This window comes from Meleagris gallopavo, chromosome 2, assembly GCF_000146605.3.
Source record: "Meleagris gallopavo isolate NT-WF06-2002-E0010 breed Aviagen turkey brand Nicholas breeding stock chromosome 2, Turkey_5.1, whole genome shotgun sequence".
Classification (NCBI taxonomy): Eukaryota; Metazoa; Chordata; class Aves; order Galliformes; family Phasianidae; genus Meleagris; species Meleagris gallopavo.
In genome coordinates, this window is record NC_015012.2 from 109,350,648 (window position 1) to 109,370,513 (window position 19,866).

At 45.3% G+C, this 19,866-nt stretch overlaps 1 long non-coding RNA gene across 2 annotated transcripts; it reads left to right on the plus strand.

Moving 5' to 3' along the window:
• Positions 1–3,835: 3,835 nt before the first annotated feature.
• Positions 3,836–19,609, plus strand: LOC116216370. Of its 2 annotated transcripts, XR_004159034.1 has the most exons (5): positions 3,836–4,219; positions 5,091–5,187; positions 17,569–17,622; positions 18,453–18,569; positions 19,208–19,609. It is a non-coding gene; the product is annotated as an uncharacterized LOC116216370 (long non-coding RNA). The 2 variants fall into 2 exon arrangements; XR_004159033.1 differs by lacking the exon at positions 17,569–17,622 and having other exon boundaries at positions 3,854–4,219; positions 19,208–19,604.
• The last annotated feature ends 257 nt before the right edge of the window (positions 19,610–19,866 follow it).

Consider the following 19,866-nt stretch of genomic DNA (forward strand, 5'->3'; position numbering starts at 1 on the left):
CAGCACTGAAACATTTCTGTTGTAGAAGAAGCACCTTAGGTCTGACAAGCTAAAAAGGAGACAATTTTCTTGTAAACAAAACAATCTTTTGTTTTTCAACTCAATAGAAATGAGTTCTGTTGTCTGGTTGCCATTCCCAGTAGAACCTAGATCGAATTAATTTACATACATTATGGCTTCATGAAGGGCTCAGACAGCTGGGGGGAGGAATGTGCAGGATTTGCTGTGAAATAAGTCGCTCACACACATACGTGTTCTTACATTCTTATAAACAGGGGACAACAACTTTGAAGCATCCAGAGGGGAATTTCGTGTGCCTGGATTAAGGGTTTTAACTTGCACAGATTACCACTATGGAGATGTCGAAGTCAGCCAAGGTTTATATCCCCTCATTTTCTTGCCATTGCTTGATGCATCGCAGCTCTTGGAAGTTCAGACATTTCATGCTCTGTGTGCCACCACATGCACACCCCCTCTGCTCGTGCCTTGCAGCACCTCTCTGCTGCGGAGGATGAGGACGAAACCACACTTCTGGACAGACTTCACTGAGCCTAAATAACTCAGAACGTGTTTCTGTGAGATATGGTTGTAGCTGAGTGGGTAGTAATGGTGAGAGGAGGACAGTTGGACCGGATGATCTGGTAGTCCTTTCCAACCTTGCAATTCTATGATTCTGTGCTACAGTGTGTAACAGACTTGGGAAGTGGAAGAGCATGGAAGAGCACGTCTGCTTGTGTCTTAATGCTATTTATCAAGTCGGCCTTTTGTAGGGTTTTCAGTTCAACTGATAACAGTAACACTCAGCTACTATTCTAAATCTCATTCCTATTGTACCTAATTCTCTTGAAACTCGCAGTTGGAGGAAGATACACCAACATCTTAAAAAATACATTCAACAAGCAAGGATGAGAGGTTGTCATTGCTCATACGAGCGTTATTTTCATTTAACTTGTTTCTCATCTTTCCTCAGAAACCTCACCTGCTTCTGCTGATATGTACCAGCAAAGCTCCAGCAAATGCCAAGCAACGGGCGAGTGGAAAGAATGTACGTTGTGAAGGAACATCTAAAATGAGTGGAAAATGCCAACCCCATGCACTGAAATGGGGGAGTTCCAGCTGTTCTCCACAGTGAACGGGCTCGTTACCTGGCTCCTAGCCTCTGTTTTTGATTGCACATCACAGGTTGAATGGCCAGGAAGTACACTGAACAGCCTTAGAAGCAATAGCACACCTGTGTTCCTAAGCACTCAATCCTGTGAGTTAAATAATCCTTTTGAAAGGGAAAAAAAAAATGGTGAATTGAAGGTTTAAAGATTTAAAAATACATATTCTGATATATTACATTCTGATCGATTATTACTTGCTGCGAGCAGTAAATTCTTTCTTTGGAACTCTGCTCCTCCTGTAGAGGTCAAATCAGATCTGGAAATTGGAATTGCAGTATTTGGGTTTGTTGCTGACCAAACCACAGGAATTGTAAGAAATTAGTGGAAGTTTTAATGTGAAAAGTTTAATAAACTGAAAAAAAACCCCACCATAGATTGGATGAGATTTATTAAGAATTTTTTGTTTGATTTGCAGCAAAATTTTCATTTGTATTTCGTATGGTGCAGGGAATTGGATGTGAACAAAATGGGGACCTGGCAGAGTGACAGCGTGGGGCGGTTTCCCAATCCGTGGCAGCAGCCAACTTCTTTTTAAACAGAAGTATCCTGCATTCACACTGACAGTGGTGCCTTTGGATGCAACAGTTCAGGGCTGATTGAAAACAGGGACCTGCTCTCTTATGGCCTTTACAGCACTGGCGTCCCCAGCTGTGTCCTTATTCACTTGCAGGGCCCTCAAGGACACTGGCATCTTGGCCATAGAAAAATCAGCCTTGCTGGCCATGGGAACGGCCTTCTTTCCAAGGCATTTGTTTTGTTTCTCTGAAGCCCATCTTGGTGTTTTTGGTCAGATGCTAAAGCAAAATGGAGATGGCCATGCTGGAGGGGTCACATTTGTACCTGGGGGTGTGAATAACATCTAACAGAGCTTTGCAGTGCCAGGGGGGCGGTCAGTGCACTCCTTCCACTTGAATGCATTCTCCTCCTGAGTTTTACTTACATATTTAGACTATTACTTACCTTATTCCTTACCTTCATTGGGAACAACCTGAAGGTGTCCCACAGGAAACCTTTCAGAGCTCACAGTTTCTGTTACAGGAATACTTATGGCTCAATAACACAGCACTTTAAAAATTAACTACTAAACCAACCCCAGAGGCACCAGTTAATATATACTTAAAACGTCCTTCAAGAATCTGTGCACAGTAATCACAAACAGAAGAGTTTATTTTAAAAGTAGGTTTTATATGCCTTGGAATGAACTTTATGTGCCTTTATATGTCTTGGAATGAACACAAAACAAGCAGACAGGTGAAATTAGTGTTAAAAAAAGTGCAACGTATTTCATGTTAAATATCATTTCTTGCAGAAGCCCATGTAAAAAGCATCTTGTAATAACCTTTCATGGAAGTGAAGAAATTCTTTGGCTGTTCCAAAATTCTATGGCAATCCTGAAGCTGGGTGCTCCCTGCTAATATTAAGTCAATTGTTGCTTTAATGCTTTGTAATGGTAGTCATGGAGACCTGTGAAATACTAAAGGTATACCCATACATAACTGCTATATATAGATATTTCTTCTATATCTATCAGCCTAGAAACATCCCCCGCTTCCAAAATTGCATTATGGAACTCACAGGCAAACACTGCATAAAAGCCACCAGCTCCAATTGAGACAGACAATAGAGATGAAGAGTTCTTTTCATTCAGACAAGCTTTGGATTGCGACTACTCAGAGGAGAAGAGGCTCTTACAGTGTTTGTGTATTTCAGGCTGAGTCCTTTGAGCAGCCCTCCGAATTTGCTCTAATGCAGACCATGTATGAAAACACAGCACATCACCCACCAAAACCAGAGCGTGGATTCTGATTGTTGCTGCTCTTCAGCAGCCCAGACTGTGACCTCTAGGACTCCTGTAGGTCCTACAAATATAAAGCAAGCGTTGTTCTCCAGACAACATCTGCTCATGGACAGCTTATTTTTTTGCAAGCAGAATTGCTGGAGAGAGATTTTTTGGGAAGCGAGGTGGGTTATGCGGCCTTTGGAAGCTGTCTGCTGCAGTGCTGATGTCAACGTGGAACTGCAAGGAGCAGAATCATATCTGAGTTTTCCTGAGGCACTGCATGAACTGACATAAATACGAGTTGTCTGCTAATATTGCTGCTATTGCTGCCTGGCCTAACGATGATGCTGTCTGTCTGCAAAGCTGGCCAAAATGTTCCACCAAAGGCTCAATGCTTTACCCCTTTGGACAACCAGAGGGGTAGGTAACTGTTCTGTAAGTCCATTCATTCATTTTTATTGCTTTTGGGTGACTCTGTGTGCTGATATTTCTGGAACATTTCATTGATTCCAGAAAAATGATCTCTACGAAATTAATATCTTTCGATTTTTTCCTTGTGAAAATCATATTGCAACTCCAATTTCAAAACGAATTTTCAAAATTTAGGAGAGTCTCTTTGAATCTGTTCCCAATGGCTTTTTGCTAATAGAGGATTTCTTAAGTATATTTTACAGTTGATTCACAATCACAAACATGTATATTCTTTATTTGTTTCCTGTTGTAGTCTCAGATGTAGGACTTTTAATTTTCTTACAGAAAAGCATCTGCTTTGGATATAGGTAAGTTTTTAAAAGATTGTTAAATGATTTTCTGTTGCTAGTGTTAAAAATGGAGGAGAAAATGTAAATGATTCTTAACAGATATTTCCTTCATTTTTTACTTTCATTTATTTTATTTTTAAGTTCAGTGAAATAACTGATTTTCCACTGCACCAATATTCTGCATTAGAGTTGCACATCCTAAAACTGATCTCATTTCTCCCTTCTGGTTTATTGGGATTTCTTTTTTCTACTACCGTCAGCTGAGAGATGCCTGCTGAGACCACAGCCCATCATAGGTGGTGTATTGGCAAAGCTAAATCACAGCATGAAGCACTGATGGAGCACCTGGTGAAAAGGCAGAGCCATCCCTGAGGAGCTCAGGTGCCTGCAGTGCCACTGAGTGGGGAAGGGGTGCAGCCAGGATCCACACCTCCCCAGCCCTCATTTAGGGGCTGACAGTGAAGGTGAGAATCCCTTGCTGGAGATCCCTGCATTCCTGAGGCCTTCCATGGGTAAGCAGAACTTTTCCTTCACTTCTGTGGCTCTGCTGCATTTGGTCTTGTTCTCATTTGCTGTAATTAAAGGCTTTGCCACCCTGCTACTGTTACGGTACTTTCCATCCCATTATAGCATTGCAGGTGGGATGCAGCTTTACTAATAGAAGACACAAGCATTTACGTTGTCCATCTCTGTGATGAGGTCAGGTATAGCTACGCTGACTTATTTTGATATAAGAAAGGCTTTTGCTTACTTGATCAGTCAGAACACAGAGGAGTAAAGCCTGGGATTGCAGAGCAGATGAAGGTGGCTGAGCAGATCTGAGTCCATCTGGCCCAAGCCCTGTTCCAGCAGTGATGTACCCAGCAAGGTGCCCAGGCCTGTGTGCAGGCAGCCTTGGAAAGCTATCTCCAAAGGGGAGAGCGCACAGCCTCAGCCTTTCTCTGGCTCAGAAAGCTATCAACCCCCTGCAAGCAGAGTCAGCAGCTGCTGTTTTACCTGCTGTACGTGAAATCAGGCAGTATATATTTAGCTATGTTTGCAGTGAAGAAGCCCCAGTACAGCTTTTGATGAACCATCTCAGGGAGAGGCAGCAACCCAGCTGTGCCATCCTGGAGCTCAGGGAGGTTAATCTACCCCAAACCTCTTTTTGTGTCTTCAATATTCCTAATTTGCTTTGCAGCAGTTAGTACAGTCCCACCTCAACTTGCACGAGTTAATTAGTGTGTGATATCCTCCAGGTGTGAGAAACTTACCTGTGCTTATCAAATAAATGCATTTATTTCATCAATTTCTGACAAGGATTAGACAGTGTTTTTGTTTTCAGTACAATACCTGCATTGTTTTATTTTTCTCACTTTTTTTGTGATTATCCTGCTCTTACAGTGAACACTGCAGTAATGTTCCAGCCGTTCCTGCAGGTTACCTGACATTTCTTCTTGAGCTTGAACGTTTGAACTCCTGCAGTGTTTGCATGGGAGAGGTGGGTATTTCTGCACAGTTTACAGACTCAGTAGTATCTGGGCTTCCTGATTTTAATCCCTTTGGATGCTGGAGTGTAAGATTTGCTGAGCAGGAGGGAAAGGAGATGATTGATCACTTTGTGTGCTCGCTTTACTGTGAGCACTTACATAGTCCTGCTGAGAGCAGAAGGGAGAAGGAAGCATGTGACATTTCAGGAGCTGAATGGTTTTATTCCCAACCTGCAAATTAGTGATGGTGCATCAGTTTCCTTGAGGCCTTAATATTCTCATGATCCAAAGGAAGATGATAACCCATTTAGTGGTGCTAGGATTTAACCTGAGGGCCAGGCAGTTCTGCTGATTGCACAGACAAAATGTTTGTAACAGTGGCTGCAGGCACTGCTGGAGTGTGCCCTCTGGAGCACCCAGAACTTACAGCAACTGCACTGCAGAAAGCTTTCCAGGCTTGCTCAGCCAGGCAGCACGCAGTGGTCCGCAAGCTGGTTCTGAGATATGCATGTATACTGAAAGGGGTGGAAGATGGAGTGAGTCCACATACAGTACCTCTTTTGTCTGTTTTTTGCTCTGGAAACCAGGCCCTGGGGGTTAGAGATGCTTCTGCTCTTGCAAGTTGCAATTGTGCATCTACCTGCCAATGATGCAGTCAACTCCGATGATTAAATCTAGGAGGGAACATAACTTCATATTTCTGAAAGTCCTTCCTTTCATTATATTAAACATTAGACTCACTATTGTATTAATTTTATATATTGTACTCTGCACTTAGTTACTAACCTTGCTGGGCTCTTACTGTTTCATCCAGGGATTTCAAGTCTCCTTTCCAACTTGTTTTGAACCTCTTGCTGCTGTGAAAAGCTTTTAGGGACTGGTGCTCTTGGGATTGTTGCTCCAGGATTGCTTCCCTCTGCCATTTAGAAAGGAATAGCAATGCAGCTGATTCAGCTTTAAAAATAGCCTGGGAGTTCACTTTCAAAACAGGTATTGCTGACGTAGTGATATTGTAGATGTATTGTTGACTTCCAGAGGAGCAGAGCAGAAGGTTACTCCATTAAATTAGACATAAAAAATGCGAAGAGATTTTTTTTCTGCTTGTTTCAGAGCTACAGAGCAGCTGGTTGCATCTCTTTCTCAGCAAGCTCTGAGCACAGGGTTTTGGTGGGCTGGTGGTGTGTGTTAACCTAGCTCAGCATCATGCAGCCATTTGCTTGCTCTCCCCAGATGGGATGGGGCAGAGAATCAGAAAGTGCAAGGTCTTGGGGGTTGAAAAAAAGACACTTTTCTGGCTAAAGTGAAGTCTTTGCACTCAATCAAAGCATAACAAGGAACTAATTCACTGCTTCCCATTGGCAGACAGTTGCTCAGCCACTCCCAGGCAAGCAGGGCTCACTGCATACGCTGGTTTAGTGAGAAGACAAATGCCCTCACTTTGAATGCCCTCCCCTTCCTCTTTCTTTACCCCACCTCCTATTGCATGGTACAGTGCCATACAGTGTGGGACAGCCATCCTGGCTGTGTCCTTTCCCAGCCCCTTGCTGGCAGCACTAAACTAATTAACTAACTAAAATATCAGTGGGTTATCACTATTTTAATTAAAAATACAAAATACAACACTGTGTGGGCCTCTACAAATGAAATTAATTCCATGCCAGTCAAAACCATGACAACTAGGAAACCTCAGCCATTCAGCCTCTGGAAAAGCTCTGCAGTATTTCTCATACTCACCTCTGCTTGTCTTTAGCAATGTTGATTGAAGTGCATCAAACAAACACAAGTGAAATAACAAAGCAGCTTTTTCACCATTCAGGAGGGGGAACGGCTGTTCGTGAGGGTGGGTGGTGATAGGATAAGGGGAATGGTTTTAAAGTGAGCCAGAGGAGGTTTAGGTTGGATGTGAGGAGGAAGTTTTTCATGCAGAGGGTGGTGAGGCAGTGGAACAGGTTGCCCAAGGAGGCTGTGGATGCCCCATCCCTGCAGGCATTCAAGGCCAGGCTGGATGTGGCTCTGGGCAGCCTGGGCTGCTGGTTGGCGACCTGCACACAGCAGGGGGTTGGGACTGGGTGAGCGCTGTGGGCCTTTGCAACCCAGGCCGTTCTGTGATGATTCTATGGTTCGTTTGCTGAATGTGATCACATGCGGGACATGGCAGCTCCAGCAGAGACACGTGAGACCCTGACACTGAGAGCTGCTTCCAGCTCGGGTCTGGAAAGGAGCTCTGGCTGCTGGAGCCCGCTGCAGTCAGCCTGCCAGGCACACAGCCCTCTCCCAGGGCTGGCAGAGCTGCTTGCTGTGTTGCCTGGACCTCTGAGACATGGACAGTTTAGGGGAAAGCAGAGGTGGGCAGAGGGAAGTCTTCGGGCATGATGGCCTGGATTTTAAAAGGGGTTATGGTACATTTAGATGTCAGTAGGAGATCTTGAAAACCTTAAGATAGTCTCAAAGTTCTGTAGGTGGGACTCTCCTGTATGATTACAGAAATCTGACAGAACGCCTAGAGCCTGTTAATGAAGACAGGAGAGAAATGAGCGCTCTTAGAGGAAAATTAATCTGACTTCAGATGAGATTAGATGGGAAACAGGTCAGAAGAGTCGTCCGGAAATCATGTCCATTTCTCTTTAATGATTATGAAACAAAGGTAATGCCTTCTACTAGGATAGGAGCACATTTAAAAAGGTGTGCGTTAGGATTAGTTTAGAAAACAATATAGGAGAAGGTGACTCATCCTTTCTGAAGCTGCTGACACTGGTGAGGCCTCACCTCGAGTGCTGGGTTCAGTTTTGGGCACCTCAGTACAAAAAGGACGTGGAGGTGCTGGAGCAGGGCCAGAGAAGGGCAGCAAGGCTGGGAAGGGCTTGGAGAACATGGCCTGTGAGGAGAGACTGAAGGAGCTGGGGCTGTTGGGTCTGGGGAGAGGAGGCTGAGGGGAGACCTTCTGGCTCTCTGCCAGTACCTGAAAGGGGATTGCAGCAGAGCGGGGTTGGTCTCTGCTCACTGCTGACAGGACGAGGGGAAATGGCCTCAAGTTGTGCCAGGGGAGGTTTAGGTTGGACATCAGGAAACACTTCTTTACAGAAAGGGTTGTTGAGCACTGCAATGGGCTGCCAGGGAGGTGGTTGAGTCACCATCCCTGGCTGTGTTTAAAAGCGTTTGGATGTGGTGCTCAGGGCCGTGATGTAGTGGAGGGCTGTTAGAGTTGGGGTAGGATGGCTGGGCTGTGGTTGGACTCCATGATCTTTAAGGTCTTTTCCTACCTGAGCTATTCTGTGATTCCATGGTTCTGTGAAGCTCAGTCAGGTGCTCAAGCATTAGGTCACGGCCTGAACCAGCAATTCCTATACAACTTCCAAAGGAGGTATCTAAGGTTATGTGTCTGACAGGACATAGTGGAATAACTTCAAGCATCAGGACCTTGGTGAGCAGGTCCTATCTCTGATTTTCATTAAAGCAAGCAGGTGGTTACTAAGAAAGAGAGTGGGCAAATGGGTGAATTAAAAAGGCGTGTTTACCGAATGCCAGTATTTCTGCATCTCTTTGCCATAGAGGATCTCAGTATACTCTCTAGACTGCAGTGAGCGAATTGGTTGAATTTCAGTGAGATGGAATTAGAACCAGTTCTCCTCAGCTCACCCTGCCATGGCTTTCTGTATGAAAAATGGAAATACTGCTGATAGCCTTTAACTTTTTTCTCATGTATATCGTAAATTCTTAAGAACAGATATTGTACAGACAGGTGGCAAGAGATAATAAGGGCTTAATCTCAGCTGGAGCCTGTGGGTTTTTGAGTAATTCTGGTAATGTTGTGTTGATTTATGGATAAGGGAGCAGTTCATCTGATTCTGTTCTAGAATTATAAGAAGTCTATGTACTCTGCCCAACACTATGACTGTAAAAATTCCAAAACGTACCTTAGAAAGTGGTTGGATTTATGAGTATATCAAATTCTTTTTGGACTCAGTTGGAGCAGATATTCCAACAATAATTCAACCCCAATCTCCTCACCATTATTTTACCCTTCCAAATTTTAACAAACCTCGCCGTGTTGGAGCTGCAAACAATTTCTTAGATATATAGTCCCAGAATAAATATTCAAGGCAGTATGCTTTTATTAACTTTTTTTTTAATAAAAAAAGAAGACAGACATGAACTCAGAATTTCAGAGTTTTGGTCTTTCTAGCTTGTGGCCAAAAAGCATGTATCTTTTAAAGTGACAGAATGTGTCTCATTAATTTCAAAGACATGGGATCTCAGATAAGGATGTGTATGGAGGTCCAGGATGTGCAAAAGGTTCCAAAGAAGTTCATCAGAATCAAAATTAAATAAAAAATTTAGTCAATTATATGACTAATCAGTTTAAAGGGGGCATGTACAAATGAGGTTTGAAAAGGTAACTTTAGAATGAAGCAATAGTTCCTCAAAACATGGCTTGTCAGGTGCCAGGACGAGCGCCTTGCTGGAGGCAGCAGGCGGCTGTGGGTGCCTGTGCTGTTGGCTGAGGCTCAGTGTCTCCTGCGAGGCTCTGCTCAGCACCAGCAGCAGAAGTGGCTGCAGCCCTCCGTCTCTCCTCTCGCCTTCTCAGGCTTGATCTTCGGATTGGCAATGGCATGATATCCCTTGGGAGCTGATTGTCACCTCCTCTGCTGTCCCTGCCATGGGCACACCGCCCTTCCCCTCCTCATCCCACAGCTGCAGCCCTCCAAGCAGTGCCCAGCACAGCTCGGTACCACAGGTCCCACCCTTCAGGCCCCGCTCAGCCCTGTCCCCACGGGCGGCAGCTCCCCCAGCCCTCCTGCTGCACCATGGGCTCCTCTCCATGGCTCAGCCGTGGCCAGGCTGCTCCTGTGGGGCTCCGTGGGGTGCAGCCTTCTCCAGGCCACCTCCACTGCTGTACCTCCATGGCTGCGCGTGGAGATCTGCTCCATGTTGTGCCTGTGGGCCGCAGGAGGACGGCCTGCTCCGCTGTGAGCATCCCCTGGGCTGTGGGGAGCTTCAGTTCTGCACCTGGAGCACCTCCTGCCCTCCTTCTGCACTGAGGGCTGTTTATCTCCCATTTCTCATCCCCTCTCCCAGCTGCTGTTGCACAGCAGTTTTTCCCTCTCCTCAGTCTGCTCTCCCAGAGCACACCCAGCGTTGCTCAGGGCTCAGCTCTGGCCATTGGCAGTCGCTTAGGAGCAGCTGGAGCTGGCTGTGATCTGACATGGATGGGGCAGTGCGGGGCTCTGCTCACAGAGGGCACCCAGCCCTGCAGCTCCCTGCTACCAAAACCTTGTCACGTAAACCTAACACTATGCAGATGTATTAAAGTAATTGAGTTTGGATGCAGGGAGCAAGGTTCCCCATTACCACTGCTTTCAGAAACAATTTTCTCACTTGCAAACCTGCCTTTTACTAATGACATCTTTGCAAGGAGTTTGGCAATACTTGGGCTGCCTCAGCTCACGGCATCTCAGCTGAGGCTTTGCAATCTTTAATTTGGATTTAAGCAAAGTATATCACTGTTAAGTGCAGTAACACCAAGGATTGGACCTTACAGATCTGGAATGCACATTAAGGATGCAGCTGGACTCGTGAGAGGCTTGAAGGTTGAAGAATGCTTGCAAAATGTGCTGTGAATGGGATGGATCAGCAGGAATTGTTTATTCTTGTGTAAGCAGCTATTGCATTATTCTAAATATGAATATTGCTCTTTCAACTCTGTATGCACAATGTGTGTGGCAAAGCTTGCTTCGTTTTCTCCTTTAATTACCTGTCTACTTAATAGGAACTATAGAATTCCACAATCTAAAGCAAATACGTGGAAAAATTAATTAGCTGAAACTCCTATTCTTCAAAACAAACACACAAAAAACCTTCCCAAACCCTTAGGCTGCCATATGCACAGGGCATCAAATACCGATTTTGATTTCTGTTATGATGATGGTTTTGTTTCAGCAGTAGATGCAGATTGGCAGACAAATAAGAAAGGATTGCAAATGCAGCTTTAATTGGTGAAATACTTAATCTGGGAATTAGGGTTCTGTCTCTCTGCAATTTTCAGTCACACATGGTGAATTTCCAGCTCTTGAAGTATATTTTGCAGATTTTCTGCTGTGCATCATTCAGTGCGGGTCTCCAAGCACCTGCCACACAGCCTCGTCCTCTCCATAATGACTGACAAATTCTGAATCAAAGTGGGAAAGAAAAAACCTTAGTGTTTAAATGGGCTGAATTATTATCTGGATCAGAAGGGGGTGCTCCTCAGAGCCCCACAGGATGCAAGTGCACTGGCTCACTCTCAGCTGGTACGTTTTATCATGCTGGTTTGAACTGATGAAGAAATTATAAATGGGATATATTCTCAGCTGGTGTAAATCAATATCGTTCCAGTGAGCTTAGTGAAACCATAAAGATTTACACTAACTCTGCATCAGGTAGTTCAAGGCTAGAAAGTGCTCATCTAGCCTGCCAGCACAGGCTATGGACTTTGTTTGAAAGGATGCTGGCCTGGCTATTGCGCAGTCTGAGTGCACAGCAGCTCGAGTGCCAGACTGCTGTACTGGGATGCGGCTGGTAGCTCGTAGCTGGTGCATCCCCTTAGTGCCCATTGAGGCTTGTAGCTCCAAGCTACAAATGACTAGTACTTAATGCCACAGCAACGGGTTTTAAGGACCAACCAGCTAAGTGCTAGGGAATTACTATCTTAGTGCAGTCTGTTGGCAGATTTCTAGTAGTTTTTTAGCTATTGTTTTATTGCTTTAGTGACTCCTCAAATACCAAGTTTGGTTAGGCCAAGATGAGAACTAAAGCTTTCCATATGGACAGCATCAGTTCACAATGATGAGCATATCCTTACCAGCTGATAATGGCTAGTGCCTGTGTGGATTCTATGTGTGGTGTTGTCCTTTGTGGACTTTGAGTGATGGAATGTGCCACGTGATGAGGACAGCTCTGAGGGCAGTGGGTGCCTCTTGCTGCTGCAAAGCATCTCTAGCTAGGCAAGCAGGGAGGGGATCAATGGAGTCTCTGCTCTTGATGGTGTTAATGCTGAACAGGAGTGGAGAGCAGTCAGTTAAGCACTCACAAGGACTTTCTTTTTGACAGATGTTATCTCTGTGGCATTCATTGCTCATAGTGTCTGAGCAGGGTCAGCTGACACCTGAGGTTTAATAGGGACATCTGGACAATTGTGCAGTACTGAAAGTTCAGAGAGGAACACCCGTAGCATGCTAGGAGTAATAAAGGAGACCAGAGCTGCCAGATACAAAGATGAGAAAGCACCTGGCAGGTTCTCCTTCCATCTGCGGCCCTGCCTTGCTTCTCTTTGCTGTGTCACCAGAAGATAGTCTGTGTAAGGAGGTGAGGCTGTGTGAATCTCCCCGTGTGTCCAGGTGTGAGGGGTGATGAGAGCTCTAGTGATGGATGTGTTTAGGTAAAAAATGTGCAGAGCAGTTTGGCTATTAGGGCTGTGAGAAAACCTGCTTCTCTGGAAGCTGGCGTGGTCTCCACTGCTGGAGCTGCACAGGGATTTCAGTGGAAACCTGCCAGCCTCCATCACCTCCATCTGGCTCTGATCCTCCCTGTTCTCTACCTTCTGAGTGGTGCCACTTCACACCTGCTTGCTGAAGTTGTCAAAGGCTGGCTGAGGGAGCAGGGCAGTGAGAGCCTGTTCTAGGCTATTTCGTTGTATATTTAAATGGTTTTAATTTCAGAATGATAAAATTATAAAAAGTATGATCTTATCAAATAGAGATAGCTAACTCCTGTGCCAACAGACAGGGATGAACGGTAAATCAGCTGCCAGTGTAGCTATCATATATTGAGAGTAAGCCTGACAGAGGAGAGATTAATGGAACTGGATAGTTTGCTCCAGCTTTGCCCAGAGCTACCCATGCTACCATCTGCTCTATGTGCATCATCATCAGGAGCAGCTGATGCAGAGCAGGCCAGACACATTCACAATTCCTAGTTCCTACAGATGAAGCATTTTTTCTGCTCTCTGAGCTCCCCAGGACACAGACAGGAGAGCTGGGGCTGGAGTCTACTTACGTGGCATTGTACGTAGAGACCTCTGCTCAGGCTGGTTTGTGTTAATGTGGTTCCTTAGGTACTGGAAGGTGTGAGTAAGGTCTCCTTTATTTCCAGTTCTTGCCTATAAGATAGATCATAAAATCATAAACTCATACCCTGAATTGGAAGGGACCCACAAGGATAACTAAGTGGAAATCCCGGCTCCACACAGGACAGATGTTTATCTGTTTCTTGGAGCTGTGGAAACGTACCATACATGAGAGATTATTGATTGTTATACTGTCACAGAGGTGAAATAGAGAGTATGTCGAATCATTAAGGTTGGGAAGGACCTGTAAGATCACCCTGTCCAACCCGGCCCACGCCACCACAGCACTGACCATGGCCCTCAGTGCCACATCCCCAGGGTTCTGGGCAGCTCCATGGGCAGTGACCCACCGCTCCCCGAGCGCCCTGTGCCAGCATCCGACCACTCTTTCAGAGAATAAACTCTCCCTAATAGCCAACCTGAACCTCCCCAGGTGCAACTCAAGGCTACCCCCTCTCGTCCCATTTCGTTATCTGGGAGCAGAGGCTGACCCCCACCTTGTTACAGCCTCCCTTCGGGTAACTGTAGAGAGCAGTGAGTTCTCCCCTCAGCCTCCCCATCTCCAGACTGAACAATCCCAGCTCCCTCAGCAGCTCCTCATACAGTTTGTGCTCTGGACCTTCACAGCTTTGTTGCCCTTCTAAATTCCTGTGGTATTTTTCCCCTTTTGTTTCATTTGTTTTCCTTCAAGATACAATCTAATCTAAAGGCGTTTTTTTAGACTGTTGTGTGCTTACAACACCTTCCCAGTTATCTGGACTGAAGGCAATGCAACACTAGCCATTGTAACTATGATGACTATGTAGTTAAGAAATTTGCTTGCATCTAAGAATAAGTCTATGATTAATGTTAATTGTTCTCCAAACCTCTGTGAAGTTCTCCCGTAATGTGTCCACTTCCAATTGCTCTCAGGGATCTCAATCTCTGTGCAAATCAAACTGTCTTCCACTTCAACATTTTTGACCCAAGATAATTCTGGTTTTCATCAAATCAGAGCTCCTCAGTCTGTCTCATTACTGTGTAACATCTTTTGGCTATTATCCTCACACCCATTTTCTGAAGGCGTGTACCGAATTGTCAGTATTTCACTATGATATGTGCTAAACATTGCAATATTGCTTATTTCAGTTATATTTCTGAAGACAGCTTCACATCTCGTAGTACCTAGTTAATCTGACACTGCTCTGAACAGGTCTGGTTCTGATGTGGCCCTGGCAGCTTTCGGACTGAGATGAGAAATGGTGCTGGATGGCTTGAGGTGGCGGTAAAATCAATCCCCCTTGTACTTGATAACTTCACAGATCCTATTACTGGAGGTTCTCTTTTATCTGTAGAGTGCTTTTGGAGAAGCAAGAGAGTCTGATGTTATGCCTCGCACCTCATTTTCTTTAGGCTGTGGGCATATATCCTCTGATGCTTCACCTGTATCAGTTGAAGAGATGTCTGCTTTCAGCCCCCTCTGCTGCGTGCTGCCGTGCTCTGAGCACAGTGTGCAGCTGCTTCCTGTCCTGATGCTGGGATGAGCCGTGTTCATGATGCCCTCTGCTTAAATCACAGCTGGAACAGCTTCAAATGCTCTCACCTGATGAGTGCTCTCAGCCTGCATTCCACTGTGGACAGCAGCCTGCCTGAGGGGACGCCTACAGGCTGCAGCTTCCTCAGCTGCAGAACTACACCTGGAAGCACCTGGCTTCCTGCATTTCCACTTCTCAGGCTGAAGTCAGCCATTGGAAAGGAACAGTGTTACCGCTCATATTCACAGACCTCCCCCCCAGTCCAAACACTTTGTGACCTAAATCTTTCCAAATCTGCATTTTTCTAACAGCAAATGAACTTCTCTCTTGCTAACGCGCTCTTGTTCTTCAGCACGAACGTCTGCTGTGAGGGAAGGAAATTCTTGTTTCGATTTGCTCACTCTTACACCCTCTGCATTTAGCAGTCTGCTAGGGAGCAGAAGCAGCATCTGACAAATGCCTTGCTGCAGTTTCCGCCTCCTCTGCATCCCTTTAGCTTCTGTTTTTTAGTGGATTGATATATCCACTAAAGCACAAGCTTCCTGACAACTTGATTTGTAGTTACTAGGAGAGCAAAAAAAAGTGCTGGAGGATGCTGCTGGATCAGATGAGAATTTAGCAGATCCATCTGTAGATATAGGACACTTGTTTTTAGTGACCCTACTCTTGAATAACTGCATCACACATTAGCTAGACCTTTAAGTGTAGGATCTGTAGAGGAAACAAATTGCTTAACGGAAGATGTTAAACACTTCTATTCATGATGGAAAGAGATCTGCATGTCAGTGTTTTCAGCTGGCTGTCCTGTGTGTGCAGGAGGGGCAGGAGCTGCTGTGCTTGAACCCAGCAGGTGGTGAAGTACCATGCAGGCAGGGGGAGAGGATTGAAAAAACAAAGGAGAACTTGTAGGTTGAGATAAACCATTTATGCAGACCGAGAAAAGGAAAAGGATTATGGTTCTGGCAATAGATACATGTCTATAACAAGTGATGTGTGCCCAGTTGCTCACTCCCCAGTGAGTGGAAGAGCCAGAAGTAGTCCTGCCCCCTTCAGAACTCTCCTTCCACATGCCACATGGTTCAGAATATCCGTCTGGCCCCTTTGTCAGCTGTGCTGATTCTATCCTCCCCTCTCCTTGCACCCTCCAACAGCCTCCACTGAGAAGCTGGAACGGCTTTGGATCCATACACTCTGCTTAGTGATGGATGGCATTGGGGTGTTGGCAGTACTGCTTTTCTCCTAGAACCAAAACACAGTGTCATAGCAGATGCTCTGAAGAAAACAGTTCCATCCCAGCTGAAGCTAAGATAGGAGTGAAGAGGACAGTTTTAAAGCAAAATTAGGAAAACTGGTTCTGCTTTTCTCTGTTTTTCTTCCCTGTCCTTTAGTCGCTCGTCTGACCAAAGCTCTTTTTGCCTTGGTTTCCATTACTTCATCACTCCCAGCGCTTCCTTGTGGTGTTTCGTGCATCTGCTCCTCTTGCATGTTTTATTACCGCCTTATTTCCAGGAGATCAGGAGAACCAGGCGCCCACTTCCCCTCACACTCAGCTCCATGCTGCAGCTGCCTCTCATTTTCCTTTGCACAGCGAGTCCTCCACTGCAGGAGTCCCCTCTACAAGTCCCCTCCTGCAGTCTGCTTTGCTTGTTCTCTATGGAAACAAATACATAGGTTAGAAAATCAGGCCAAGGTGTGGATGATGGCATTGTACCACTGATTTTTCATGGTGCTTGGCTGCTATTATATTTTGGTGGAGGTCAGATATTTTGTCTCCTGATTTATTTAGCAGCAAAAACATAGGGCGTGCTTGTAAGCTTGTCCTACTGGTGGGAAGTTCTATTGGGTCACTGCTGGTTTTGTGTTGGAAATGACACATTATTGCTCTTTTTTTTTTTTTTTCCTTGCTTTTTTGTTTTTCTAGTTGAGGTTTTGATTAAACAGCTATTCTCATATACAGCTCCTTGAGTCACTAAATAGTTTTTTTTTTTTTTTCTTTATTTTTTGGCAAGATTTAGGAAGAGGCTAAGTCAATAAAACTGCATCATGATGTCTGACCCACAGCCTGTGCCCAGCAGTGACTCACAGCCATGTTGAGGGTCAGTCCTGCTAAGTGCCAGTGCAAATTGCCTTGAGCAGGCAATGCTGCTCCCTCCCATAGCCCACGTGATGCCCCTGCCTTTCTTCTGAAGGTCTCCATGTGAGCGTTGCAGATGGAGGGCTGTGAGGCTGAGGCATTTGCACTGATATACAACAGCATTACAGCACAAGAGTGGTTTTTCAGCAGTGATGCAACCTGAATGTGGTGAGTTATTTTGTGCTGTTACCAAAACCATTTGGAAGAGGAATTAAAGTACAAGCCAAATGGGGAATGCAATCTGATGGACTGAAGGCTTAGAGACAGTTCCTTTGCTCCTTTTTAGCTAGCTCCATGCTGTGTCAACAGAGGGAAAGGAAAGAGTTGCAGGAGCCTGAAAGCCTCGTTCCTGGTTACAGGAGAGTTACACAGTAAGGTTGGTGCTGAGGAGACAGCTGGGCCCTGGGCTGCTCCTTGTCCATGATGAATGTACAAAGACGAGGAGGAGTGACATGGAGCTGCCTACTGTGGGGGAAAAAAGGCAGCTCTAAGGAAATGGGATCATATTTTCCTGCTCTTAATGAATGAGGACCTGCTCTCTGGCCCAGAGACCAGCTGGCGTAGTCTGCCAATAGACCACGAAGCTCCTTGACATCACAGAAAGCAAATTTAATATGAAACTAAACTCGTGCTTCTCTTTCAGCTCGCTCTTCCATACAGTGTCTGCAGCACATCATAGAATCACAGAACAGCTCAGGTAGGAAAAGACCTGAAAGGCCATGGAGTCCAACCACAGCCCAGCCATCCTACCCCAACTCTAACAGCCCTCCGCTACATCACGGCCCTGAGCACCACATCCAAACGCTTTTAAACACAGCCAGGGATGGTGACTCAACCACCTCCCTGGCAGCCCATTCCATGTTCCTGACTCCGTCATTTCTGATGCAAACAGAATTAAAAAGAGAAGAGTGGTAAGACTGAGGAACAGGGATTTTTGGCACAGCTGGAAATGGGGGGTTGGTCAGCTTAGGTTGTGTTGCTGACAGAGAAATACCACTGTGCCTGGCTGGGGACTGCAAGAAGGCAGGAAGCTGGACTGGGAGCTGAGCTCTGAGCTTGGCTTCCCTAGGTCAGGCTATGGGGCTCTTTTCAGTCAGCAAAACACTTACTGTTCCCATTTAAAGTCTGAGGAGAAGGAACAATAATTAGAAGGCACTCTGTCAAGAAAAAAGATTGTGGTTACTTTTCTCAGTTGGTTGGTTAGTTTTTCCATTCTCAGACAAATATATTTACAATGAAAGTGCCTTGACTAAGCTGTTGAGTCCTCTCGAAGGCTGGTGGGAGCTGAGATCAGTCTGGGCACAGTTATGCAAATCTAGGGCTGATTTCCAGCTACACAAAGTGAAATTAATGACACAGATGAAAGTTATATTCTTTCTGTATGACATGTTTCCCTACTGGTAAGTTGGATGTGACTGCACTGAAGTCACTGGGGCTATATTGCACGAGGTGAAATTAAGATAAGATTAAGGGACTGGACTTCTCCTGACGCAATGCTTTTGATGGCTGTGGGTTCTTGTCTTGCAGAGCTGTGTGATGGAGCAAGGCTGCACAGCAGTCCTCACCCATTCCTACAGCAGGCTTCCAAATACAAGCTGAAATTAAAGCACCAGGACAGTGGTTTCACCCAAGTCCGGTTCACAGGTGAGAAGAAATCTGCCTTCAATAAACCCAGGAATCTCAGTGTTACATTTTTGAGCTGCAAAGATGCTCTTCCAAGATGTTGTGGCACGTTTTGATGGTTATTAGTTCAATTCAGTAACACAATTACTGCAGGCCATTTAACACAATGTATCCCCCGTTGCTCTCCATTATAATAATGTCAGTGCTTACAGCTGAGAGCCCTGTACATCATAAAAAACATGAATATATATTTATTACAGCTCAGCCATGTATTTATAGTATGAATCTTATGATAACATCTTACCTCTTCAGTATGGAGGAACGGCTGCCTTGTGTGTAGGCTGAAGCTACAGAAATCAGATGTTGGGCCAAAATGGGATTTTTTTTCATTGTCATTGGCAGCTGTTACACATAAAACTATCCTCTCCTTTTTGCATTGGATTTATGTCACCTAGGTTACTCATCTAAAAATTCATTGTTTAAATCTGAGCTGGTCATCTCAGACTGCATAGAGTCAGTAGGAAGAAATATGTATCTCCAGAGGGTGGTTTTTCTCATTGTGAAATAGATGTCAGGGATGGCACAGATCTGCCCCTTTGCAGTAACTAGGTGAATTTGCTCATCTGTCTTTAATAACAATCATCTTTCTTTCTATTAAGGTCTGTCCACCATCTGGAGCAATTACAAGGTGAATGGAAAGCCGTGGAAATACTGTTCCCAAAGAAAAGGCGTCCAGCAGTATAGGCACTGTCCATCCCGGAACCCTCACCCATACCTCCAGGACAGTGCTGTGCTTCTCCACTAAGTTGCAGAATGGAAGAGTCTGAGGACCTGATCTTAAAATTTTAAGGCAGGTATTTCTCAGGGTCCATCATGTTTCTGGCAGTATGACAGGAGAAACACCTTTGAACTCCAACCTCTCTTTGGAATTGTAACAACAGTAGGTCCAGGTTATAACAAAGTCACTTAAATGCTTAAAATAAATGTATTAATTGAGACCCAGAAACAGTCTTTACCTAAGACTTTAGCTTGTCTAACTGAAAAAGAAGTGGGAGCTGGCTGTTTACAAAACGATTTCTAGAGCTGGATACACAATTTCTCTAACAAATCATAGAATGGCCTGGGTTGCAAAGGCCCCCAGCGCTCATCCAGTCCCAACCAGGCTGCCCAGAGCCACATCCAGCCTGGCCTCGAATGCCTGCAGGGATGGGGCATCCACAGCCTCCTTGGGCAACCTGTTCCACTGCCTCACCACCCTCTGGGGGAAAAACTTCCTCCTCACATCCAACCTAAACCTCCCCTGTCTTAGTAGTGTTAA